At 42.5% G+C, this 12542-nt stretch overlaps 1 protein-coding gene across 1 annotated transcript in view; it reads left to right on the top strand.

The window, feature by feature from the left end:
* The window catches only part of slc22a15 (solute carrier family 22 member 15), an 80757-nt gene that overhangs the window by 14423 nt on the left and 53792 nt on the right, over positions 1 to 12542 (top strand). The window lies entirely within an intron of this gene.

The following is a 12542-nucleotide window of genomic DNA, read 5'->3' as shown; positions in this document are numbered from 1 at the left end:
ATAACAAAACCCGTATATGTGCGGGATTCCTCTCCGAAGGGGCCCCGGCCCAGCCAGGTTCGTCATCACAATTAAATAAAAGCCCTTGTTAGGATGGCCGAAATATCTGTATTTATATAATTCAAGAAGGGCTGCCATATTTTATGGAATAATGCGGTCTTTTGGTGCACCATATTTGTAAGGAAGTCAAGAGGAATATATTCCATCATTAATCTGGGCTAATTTGAAAGTCCAGGGGGGCCCTCAGCCACCCAGTTTACCAAAACATTTTTCCTTGCACAGAAAGAGAGAATATAAAATAATTTCTTCCTGTGCATATCCAAAGAGGCTAAGTTCAAAAAGCCCAAAAGGAGAGATACAGGGTCCACTCTAATTTCTGTTCCTATGATTTCTGTCAGAGCACTTGCTACTTTAGTCCAATAACTACGGATCTTATGACAGGTCCATAAGCAATGTACAAGAGTGCCCATCTCAATTTTACATTTGGGACACATTGGAGATGCTCCTGCCTTAAATTTTGCCAATCGGTCCGGTACTATATGGGCCCTATGAAGTATCTTCAACTGAATGGCCTGAGTTCTGTTGCAGATGGTGATTCTTCTGGCGTTTTCTCAAATGTCATTCCGCGTTTCTATAGAGATTTCCAGTCCCAAATCCTGATCCCATGTTTTAAGTAGATTATCCATATGTCCCGATACTTCATCATGTAATAAATGATAAATAGTGCTGACGGAAGATACCTCCATTGGCCATAGCACTGTACGTTCTCTGTCTAATAAAGACTATCTAAGAACGTGGTCTTCTTCTGTATGTAGTCTTGAATTTGGAAGTATCGAAAGAGGTCTCCATTAGGTAATCCAAATTTCTGCCGCAGCTGTTCAAAAGACATCAGGACCCCTTTTTTAAACAGATCCCCTAAACAGGAGATACCCCTGGATCTCCAGAGTTTGAAAGTGACATCTGTAAGCCCCGATTGATATCCCCATGCTCCCACTATCGGAGCATAGGGGGATGTTTTATGTGAGTTGCCCTCATTTTGCTACATTATATTCCAAGCTTTAATTGTGTTTAGTGTTATAGGGTTTTTAAATTGATCCATGATGATTTTCCTCTTGTCTGAAAATAAGAGATTAATAAGTGGGCATTTTACTTGAGAAGCCTCGATGTCCAACTAGATTGATTGCGGGTCAGACAAGACCCAATCAGCTATGTAACTTAATAGGGAACTTAACTGATATTTCCTAAAATCTGGGAAATCCAATCCTCCCCTTGCCTGTGGGAGCTGTAGCTTCAGCTTAATGAGGGGCTGTCTATGATTCCAGATAAAGGAACCAAACCAGCCATATAATTTACGTAGTGCCAGCCTCGGCAGCATCACTGGAAACATTCCCATAGGGTATAGGAGACGGGGCAGGACATTCATTTTAATTAGTGCTATTCTACTAGCCAGGAAATTGGAAGGTCTCCCCATCGCTGGAGGTCCTGCCTTATCTTTTCCAGTAAATGCACAAAGTTAGCCTTGTATAACTGACTGGGGGTAATAAAAATGTCTAAATATAAGAAACCCTCCAGGGACCACCGAAAGGGAAAGTGGGATCCATCCAATAAGTGGGATATACTAGCCAGGCCAGCCATTGGCATTGCCTCTGATTTTGAGAAATTAATTTTATCGCCTGAAAATACATTAAATATATTAATAACTTGGATTAAGCGACATCAAAGGATTACTGTGAAATAGAAGAACATCATCTGCATAAAGGGTAAATTTATGTTTACCTATACCAATCCTTGGGACCGCTATATTCGGGTCAGCCCGTATAGCTGCTTCTAGTGGCTCGATTATTAGCGTAAATAGCAATGGCGAGAGAGGACATCCCTGACGGCAGCCCCTATCCACACTGAAGCTATCCGAGCCTAATCCATTGGTAATCGCAACTGCTTTGAGATCACTATACAGTGTTGAGACCTGTTTGGTAAACACCTTTCCAATGTATAGAACAAATATGACCATTCAACCCTGTTGAATGCCTTTCCCGCATCTAATGAGACTACTACACCTGGTATCTTTCCCTGATGGCAGGCTTGAATCACATTCAAAACCCTTCTAACATTATTGGATGATCTATGGCCCTTAATAAAACCCGTCTGATCCTCCTTTATAATATGTGGCAATACTCTTTCTAGTCTCAATGCTAACGTTTTAGAGAGGATTTTAAAATCTACATTTAGCAAGGATATTGGTCTGTAAGACGCGCAATCTTCTGGGTCCTTCCCTTGTTTGAGGATAAGAGAGATATTTGCCTCTTTCAGCGAAGGCGGGAGACAAGTCTGACTGTATGAATAGTTATACATGTCCATAAGTGGACCAGCCAATATTCCTGTAAATTCTTCATAGAATTCAGCTTGAAAGCCATCTGGGCCAGGCGCCTTACCGCTCTGAAGTTGCCTGATTGCATCAAGTATTTCTTGGATTGTTAGAGGAACATTCAAGACCGATACCTGTTCCGGAGTTAGGTCTGGAAAGGTCAGGATTTTAAAAAATGACTGCATCCTCCTAGTCCTGTCTTCGCAATCCTGCGATTTATATAAATCAAAATAAAATTTTCTAAAGATTGCGTTAATCCTATTATGATCATGAGTCAGAATACCCGTACTTACCTTGATAGACGTGATAGTTTGAGGGGCCTTCTTTTTCTTTGCGAGAAATACTAAGTATCTATCAGGTTTCTCGCTAAATTCATATAACCTTTGTTTTGCAAATAATATTTCCCTCTTAGCCGTTTGGGTAAGCGTGGTGTTTAGAGCTGTCCTAAGGGCCGTAATCCTTTGTAATTTGATAATAGAAGGTGTGTCAGCGTATGTTGTTTCAGCTGTTTTTAAGCAAGCTTCAAGCAGACACTGTTGTTCTCTCTTTAATTTTTTTGGGGTTGCTAAGTATGAGATGAGCGTGTAAGCTTTGATGGTCTCCCACATCATTGATGGGTTGCTAGTTGTACATGAATTAATTTCTTAAAAAATGTTTTAAATTCTTGAGAGAAAGACTTTACAAATTTACTATCTTTCATCAGAAAGGGGTCCATATGCCAATGCCAGGGGGATGTCTCATTGTTCCTCGCCTTGATTTCCATGTATACAGCAGTGTGATTGGAAATTGCTATACTGCCTATTTTACAGGATGATATGGAATTTAAAAACATCGAGGGGGCAAAAGATGTATTGGTTCTGGTATGACATTTATGTGGATTGGAATAAACAGAAAAATCTCTGCCCTGTGGATGAAAGCACCTCCATACGTCTACTAGTCCTAATTCTTTGTTCAAATCCACCAATTGTCTAGATCTGGGAGATATTCCTACAGTACTTTTGGGAATCCTATCTATTTCCGGGTCCATAATACAATTAAAGTCTCCCCCTATAATTGTATGACAAACACAGAGAGCCATCAATTTTGAGAAGGCTTCCGTTATAAATTTAAAAGAATGTTCTGCGGGGCAATACAAATTTAAGATCCCGTATTCCTCTCCAATTATAAGCGCTTTAATCAGAATATATCATCCAGATTTGTCTTTTATCTGATTTAGGATTTTGAAAAGGAAATTCTTCCGAATAAGAATAACAACTCCCCTGCTTTTTGAGCTGAAAGAAGAAAAAAAGGCCTCATCAAATCCACCCTGTTGCAATTTCAAGTGTTCTTTATCCAATAAGTGTGTCTCCTGTTGGAGAGGTATATCGACCCTTTCTTTCTTGAGGTTTGATAATAGTTTCTTCCTTTTGACTGGTGAGTTACTCCCCTTGACATTCCAGGTGCACCACTTAACCGACTGATCAACCGTAATCGTCGGGGCAAGTCCGAGACCCTTCGGGAGGGGAAACCCTATCCAGAACATCCTGAGCATAGAGCATATAAAAATTTACAAAAATAAAGGCTCTTTAATACATTTACATCGATTATAATAAAAAACTATTTCTAAATAAAAAAAATATAAAACGTATTTGAATGGAGATTTTCCCCCTTGTTCCCAGGGGTATCACTTTCTTTCCAAGAGTCCATCGTATCCTCTTCCAACCAGTGCCCCACCCTTGACCCGGGCGCTCCTCGATAGGATGAAGAAAATTCAAATATACTGCAGAGCTAGAGTTAACAGTGAGCACCCTACCCCCCCCCCCACCCACACCAACACCAACACCTGGATATATTTGGTAATGTTAATACCATGTATAAACATATATAAAATTACAACCTCAACAAGTAATAATTAAACATAATAATATAAAATAACAGGGGAAAACAACCCTGCTCCTAAAGACAGAAGTAAAACAGGATAAGGTAACCACCTCCCCCCACCAACACTAACTAGACCCCGCGGCCAAAGGGGGAGAAAATCGCTAAGTAGAGAACAAATAAATAAATCCCTCTCCTTACCCACCCCAACGATAATATTAAACAGTCAGGTTAAAAAAAGGGGGGGGGGGGGGAGATATAAACCGGAGCCGGGGGAGAGCAAAACAACATCAATTAACTCTTTCAATTTATCTAAGAAAGATATATATCATACTCCAGGGGAAAAAAAGTCCTGGAGTGTGGTGCTGCAAAAACACAGCAGGTCAGGCAGCATCTGAGGAGCAAGTGAGTCAATGTCTCGGGCATAAAGTCCTTCATCAGGAATGAAGCTTGTGTGTCGGGGCTGAGAGATAAATGGGAGGGGATGGTGTTGGGGGAAGGTAGCTGGGAAAGTGATGGGTGGATGAAGGTGAGGGAGAAGATGATACGTCAGAGGGGGCAATGATGGATGGGTCCAGAGGGTGGTGTCGAGTTGGAGGCTTGGTCTGGGATAATGTTGGGGGGAGGGGAATGGGAAATGAGGAAGCTGTTGAAATCTACATTTATCCCATGTGGTTGCAGGGTCCCAAGGCATTCCTCTTCCAGATGTCGGATGGTAACGGTTTGGCGGTGGAGGAGGCCCAGGACCTGCATGTCCTTGATGGAGTTGGGGGGGGAGTTGAAGTGTTGAAGGCAACTTCCCTTCCCACATGGTTGACGATACCCTCCAACGAATGTCCTACACTTCACACACCGCCCAAGAACACCACCCCTCCCAATGCAACGAAACCCCGGTCCTCACCTTCCACCCACCAACCACCGCATACATTGCATCATCCTCCACAACGTCCGCCACCTCCAAACCGACCCCACCCCTATTGGCATTCCGAAAAGACAATTCCCACTGCGACTTCCTCGTCAGGTCCATATATCCCACTAGCCCACATCCCATTCCTGGCACCTTTTCCTGCCACCACAGGAAGTGCAAAACCTGCGTTCACACCACTCCACTCACCTCCATCTCAGGCCCCAATGGATTCTTCCACATCTGTCAGAAACTGACCTATATCTCTCCCAATATCCGTTGTAGTCCCCTCTATATCGGGGAGACAAGATGCCTTCTTGCGGATCATTTCAGACACCCGCAGCCACCAACCCCACCGCCTCGTGGCTGAACACTTCAACTCCCCCTCCCACTCCGTCAAGGATATGCAGGTCCTGGGCTTCCTCCAAACCCTTGCCACCTGATGTCTGGAGGAAGAATGCTTCATATTCCACCTTGGGACCCTGCAACCACATGGGAACAATGTGGATTTCAACAGCTTCCTCATTTCCCCTCCCCCCCCCATATTATCCCAAGTCTCGAACTCGGCACTACCAAGAGACTCTAATCTCCAGCATATGCAGTCCTCATTTTCTCCTGGAAAATAGTCCCAGCCTATCTAGCCCCTCTGTATTACTTAAGCCTTCCAATCCCAGTAACATCCTTGTAAATCATCTCTGCATCCTTTCTAATTTAATAATATTCTTCGCATAGCAGAGTGACCAGAACTCTCCTAAATCATTAACATCTGCTGTGAATAGCTGAGGTCCAAGCATCATGATCCCTGTAGTACCTGAGTAGGCCCTGTCTGCCACTCAGAAAATGACCTATTTGTTCAGTTCTTAGACTGTGACAGTTCTGGGCATCACACCTTGAGGCGGATATTTTAGCCCTAAAGGGAGTTCAATGTAAGTTTACAAGGATGATATCTGGAAAAAGGGGTTAATTCATCAGAGAGATTAAACAAATTAGGCCTTTACTCTCTGGAACCTGGAAGGTTAAGGATTGATCAAATCGATTTCTTCAGGATGTTAACAGAGAAAGACAAATAGATAAGGATAAACTATTTCCAGTGGTTGGCAATTCTATAAATAGGGAATGTAGTTTGAGAATTCGGGCCTGGCTATTCTGGAGAGATATTAGCAAGCACTTCTGCACTCAACAAGTAGTGGAAGCTTGGAACTTTCCTCCTCAAATGGTGATTGATGCTAATTCAATTATTAAATTTAAATCTGAGATAGACAGTTTTTTTTAAGTTAGGGTAGCAAGGGATGTGAGCTCAAGCCAGGCATATGGTGTTAGGCCACTGGTCAGCCATGTGTTATTGAATGGTGGGACAGTCTTGAGGGGCTGAATGGCCTACTCCTGTAAGTGTGTTCCTAATCTTTTTCTTCTGTTTGAAAATCCATTCTCTATTTAGTCAGTACACTACCCCCAATTGCATATGCTTTAATTTTACATGCTCACCTCTTTTATGTAAACCACACCCTTTTGTTCTCTCTGATAACTCTACTACTTACATCCTCCAAATATTCCATTAGATTTTACAAGTATGATTTCTTGTTTATAAATCCATGCTGACTCTGTCCAATTCTATACTGTTACCCAAGTAGTCATGATTTGGCGAATCTGGTGTTGGACAGGGGTGTACAAAGTTAAAAATCACACAACACCAGGTTATAGTCCAACAGGTTTAATTGGAAGCACTAGCTTTCGGAGCGACGATTGTGGAAGGCTCGATAGTAACACAGAATTTATAGCAAAAATTTGCAGTGTGACAGCTAAGTTTGGTACCCATAGGGAGGGCCTCAACTGGGACCTTGGGTTCATGTCACATTACAGGTGACCACCATTGCACTACACACATACACTCTCACATACACATGGACACAGGTACACACAGACGCGCACACAGACACCCACGCACACCCTTATAGAGCACATACTCCCACACTCTCACATGCACCCCCTCACAGACTTAAGACACTCTGCACTCACGACATACACACACACACACACACACACACACACACACACACGCACACACTTTCTCACACACATTCTCACACACACAACCCCCACCCCAGACAGACAGACAGACCCACATGCGCACACATACTTTGTGGGGTGAATTTGTATTGCAGAGTTACATTGCATTTCGCTCAAAAACTGCATACATTCATGTAGAACTCTGAGCTCAAAAACTGCATGAATTTATGTAAAACTCTGTATCTCACTTTTTGGATTAGAATCAATCTAAATATCAGGTCATAGACAGAGAACACAGGGGGCTAACACCTTCAACATATTGTCTAGCTATCACCATTGTTAAGAGCTAACCCGAAAATAAACTTTTATCATTTTCCATCAGACCATAAGAGCATAATTTAGGCCGTTTGGCTCATCGAGTCTTCTCCACCATTTAGTCATTGCTGATACGTTTATCAACCCTATTTTATCGCTTTTTCCTTGTAACCTTTGATCCCTTGGCAATCAGGAACTTATCTACGTCTGTTTTAAATATACTCAATGACCTGGCCTCTGGAACTTTCTGTTGCAGTGAATTCCCCAGATTCACCACTCTCTGACTGAAGGCGTTTCTCCTTACCTCCGTTCTAAGGGGTCTTCCCTTTACTGTAAGGATGTGCTCTCGGGTTCTCATCTCTTCTGTCAATGGAAACATTTTCTCAATGTCCTCTCTCTCCAGGCCATTCAGTATTCTGTAAGTTTTAATCAGATCTGCCCTCATCCTTCTAAACTCCATCGAGTGTAGTCCCAGAGCCCTCACAAGTTCCTCATATGTTAAGCCTTTCATTCCTGGGATCATTTGTGTGAACCTCCTCTGGACCTGCTCCAGGACTGGTATATCCTTCCTGAGGTATGGGGCCCAAAGCTGCTCACGATATTCTAAATGTGGTCTGCTGAGAACTTTATAAAGTCTCAGAAGTATATCCTGCTTTTGTATTCTCATCCTCTCGAGATGAATGACAACATTGCATTTGCCTTTCTAACAACCGACTCAACCTGCAAGTTTACTTTAAGATAAACCTGGATTAGAACTCCCAAGTCCCTTTGCACTCCAGATTTCTGAATTTTCTCCCCATTCAGAAAATAGTCCATGCCTCTATCCTTCCTACCAAAATGCATAACCTCACATTTTCCCATGTTATGCTCCATCTGCCACTTCTTTGCTCACTCTCCTAGCCTGTGCAAATCTTTCTGCAGGCCCCTGCCTCCTCAATGCTACCTACCCCTCCACCTATCTTTATATCATATGCAAACTTAGCCAGAATGCCCTTAATTCCTTCATCCAGATCATTAATGTATAAAGTGAAAAATTGTGCTCCCAGTGGTCACGGGCTTCCATCCTGAGAAGGACTTTTTTATCCCCACTCTGTCATCTGCCAGACAGCCAATCCTCTATTCGTACTAGTGCCTTGCCTGTAAAGCCATGGGCCCTTATCTTACTCTGCAGCTTCCTGTACGGCACCTTTTCAAAGGCCTTCTGGAGGTCCAAATAGCTAACATCCATTGGCTCTCATTGGTCTGACCTGCTCATTACTTCCTCAAAGAATTCCGACAGATTTGTCGGGCAAATCAGACAAATTTGCCAGATTTGATGACTTTGCACTATTTTGCCATGCATTTCCAAGTATTCAGAAGCTCATCCTTCACAATGGATTGCATTATTTTAGCAATGACTGAGGTCAGATCAATCAATCTCTAATTTCCCATCTTTTGTCTTACTCCCTTCTTAAACAGGGGGGTTACATTCGGAATTTTCCATCCTCTCTGATTCCAGAGTTTCTTGGAAGATCACTACTAAAGCCTCCATTATTTTTTCAGCTGTCTCCTTCAGAACTCTGGGGTGTGGTTCAACTGATCCACTTTCAGACCTTTCAGTTCTCCTAACACCTTCTCCTTGGTGATGGTTGCTGTACTCATCTCTGCTCCTCTTACTCTCTCTTGAATTTTTGGGATATTACTCATGTCTTCCGCTGTGAAGACTGACACAAAGTCCTTATTCAGTTCCTCAATACTTTCCCAGTGTCATTTTTCAGTAGTCTAGTGTCCACTTTTGCCTCTCTTTTGTCCTTTATTTATCTAAAGAAACTCTTGCAGTCTTTTTCTAATATTATTGGCTAGCTTACTGTCATGTTTAATCTTCTCCCTCCTTATTTCTTTATTTGTTGTCCTTTGTCGGTCTTTGTAAGCTTCCCAATCCTCTGGCTTCCCACTGCCCTATGCCACATTATATGCTTTCTCTTTTGCTTTTATGCTGCCCCTGACTTCCCTGGTTAGCCATGGTTGCCTCACCTCCCTTTAGTATGCTTCTTTTTCCTTGGAATGTATTTTTGCTGTAATTCCCAAATTATTCCCAGAAACTCCTGCCATTGCTGTTCCACTGCCTTCTCTGCTAGGCTCCTCTCCCAGTCAGTTCTGGACAACTCCTCCCTCATGTTCCTGTAGTTGCTTTTATTCGAGTGTAATACTGTTAGATCTGATTCCACGCTGTAGGGTTAGCTCCCTCCTACTGATATCAGACTCTCAGTTTGTAATTCCCTGTTTTCTCTGCACTTCCTTTTTTAAAAGTAGTGTGGTTACATTAGCTACCCTCCAGCCCATGGGAACTGTTCTAGAGTCTATAGAATTTCGAAGGATGGCCACCAATGCACGCACTATTTCTAGAGCCATGTAAGTATTCTGTGATGTGGATTATTCGACTCTGATAATTTGTCACCTATGAATCCTGTCAATTCCCCAGCACCATTTCCCTATGAATGCTGTCAGACCTCCTCTTTGAGGGGATCGTGTGTTTCCCAACAGTTTTCAGATGTTATTTGTGACCTCCTTTGTGAAGATCAAATGGTCGTATGTGTTTACTTAGTTCTGAAGAAGGGTCACTGGACCTGAAACATTAACTCTATTTTCTCTTCATAGATACTGCATGACCTGCTGAGTTTCTGCAGCAAATTGTCTTTGTTTCACATTTCCCACATCCACAGTTCTTTGCTGTAACTTAGTGTTTATTTCTCTGCTTCCTGTTGATTAACCAATCCACTATCTGTGCTCACACATCGCTCCCCCACCAAATTGCTTAAAATTTTCTCTGACATATTGACATGCTTTTATCCCTTCTTCAGAGTCTTCTGTCTAGTGTTGCCAGACCTGCTGAGTTTCTCCAGCAATTTCTGTTTATCCAACAGAAAGTAGAGCCAAGGTGAATGGGTCATTTTCAAGTTGGCAAACAATAACTAATGGAATTCTGCATGGATCAGTGCTGAGGGTGCTTATTAATAAAAGACAAGATCAGTACTGTAGTCAGAAATGATCATGACTTGGAAAATCAAGATGTAGAATCAGATTGGATGGAGATGAGAAATAGCAAGGGAACAAAATCACTAGTAAGTGTAGTTGATTGGTCTTCCAACAGTAAGGTAGAGAACAATTTGAGAAATGATAAGAATTATTAAGAGAAAGACTGCAGTAATTCTGGGTAATCTTAATAGACTTTGGGCAAATCAAACTGACAAAAATAGCCTTGAGGATGAGTTGAGGGAGTGAATATAGAACAGTTAGAGTCAGAGAGTCATAGAGATGTACAGCATGGAAACAGACCCTTCGGACCAACCCGTCCATGCTGACCAGATATCCCAACCCAATCTAGTCTCACCTGCCAGCACCCGACCCATATCCCTCCAAACCCTTCCTATTCATATACCCATCCAAATGCCTCTTAATCTGTTCTGAAATCATTATCGAATCACAGAATCTCTACAGCGTGGAAACAGACCATTCTGCCCATCAAGTTCATAGCAACCCTCTGAAGAGCATCCCTCCCAGATCCACTCCCATACTCTAACCCTGTATTTTCCACGGCTAATCCATCTAGCCTGCACATCCCTGAACACTACGGGCAATTTAGCATGACCAATTATGATGAAGCTGCTCCTTTAACAAGGTTATGCTGTCCTTGGCTTTTTATTTCAGAGGTCGTGAAAGATACACACTCTGAAAAGTCTAAGTTTGAAGGGTTTTAGAGCCAGTTTAATTGTAGCGAACAGATGCAGCCTCAGGCTTACAAATTTTTGAAAGAAATACTTGCACAATGAAAGGGCAGTGGTCAGTTCTCCCAGCTCAGCTTTTCTTTGATTTGGTTTTGGCAATCTGGCTTTTCACTGAAAGCAGTCAAGCAGTTTGAGGCTGCTGGGCCAAGAAACAGCTACATGGAAGAGGGTATTTCATGCTACCGTCCCCCCCTCTCCTGTAAGACCCTGTGTTTGATTTTACTTTTTGTGCCAAGGGATGTTGATGGGGGTTGTTTTAAGTATTTGGAACAACATCATTAATTTGGGATAATCTGTTGGGTTTTCGGATCGATTAAGATATTCTGTATTCTGTTTAGATTACTTAGTGTGGAAACAGGCCCTTCGGCCCAACAAGTCCACACCGACCCGCCGAAGTGCAACCCACCCATACCCCTACATTTACCCCTTATCTAACACTAGGGGCAATTTAGCATGGCCAATTCACCTGACCCGTACATCTTTGGACTGTGGGAAGAAACCAGAGTACCCGGAGGAAACCCACGCAGACACGGGGAGAATGTGCAAACTCCACACAGTCTGTCGCCTGAGTCGGGAATTGAACCCGGGTCTCTGGCGCTGTGAGGCAACAGTGCTAACCGCTGTGCCACCGTGCCACCCAAACGTGTTCTCGTTTGTTTGTGTTTCATTCAGTAATCTTCCAAATAGATTCTGTTTTGTTTGAAACTAAGTGGTTTTACCAGTTGCATCACTCCTGGAATATCTACTTTCCACCTTCTTAAAACAACTTGCAAAAATAGGGTCTGGGGTACTTTCTTGAAGTGTTTTTAGGGTGCTGGCCTGGTCCATAACGCCGTCCACCTAACCTACACATCTTTGGACTGGGAGGAAACCCGCAGACACTAGGGATTGTAATATTTTTGATCTGCTAACGTGATAAGACAGGGTTAATTAATTCACAGTAAAGCTGATGATTCAAATAGGTGCAGACAGATAGGAAAGCAGGTTGTGATAAAGGACACAGTTTATAAAGGGGACGTAGTTTGGTTAAGCAAGTGGGTGAAAAGTTTGCAGATGGATTTATTATATAAGATTGTCTGCTTCAATGGGAAGAATAGAAAACCAGAATGTTGTTTAAATGGAGAATAACTGCACAATGCTGTATGATGGGGGATTTGGTGTATTTGTACCATAAAAAGCTAAGGTAATGGTACAGCAAGTTAGGTTTTTTTTGTTATGGGAATTAAATTTAAAATTGTGGAAATCTCATGTTGGGCATTGTTAAGACCTCACGTTATGTGCAGTTTTAGTTTCCTTAATTCAAGAAGGATGCACTTGCAGTTGAAGCATT

The sequence above is a fragment of the Hemiscyllium ocellatum genome, chromosome 22 (genome assembly GCF_020745735.1).
Source record: "Hemiscyllium ocellatum isolate sHemOce1 chromosome 22, sHemOce1.pat.X.cur, whole genome shotgun sequence".
Lineage (NCBI taxonomy): Eukaryota > Metazoa > Chordata > Chondrichthyes > Orectolobiformes > Hemiscylliidae > Hemiscyllium > Hemiscyllium ocellatum.
The sequence above is the reverse complement of the archived record's forward strand: the minus strand, read 5'-3'. Positions and strand labels throughout refer to the sequence as shown.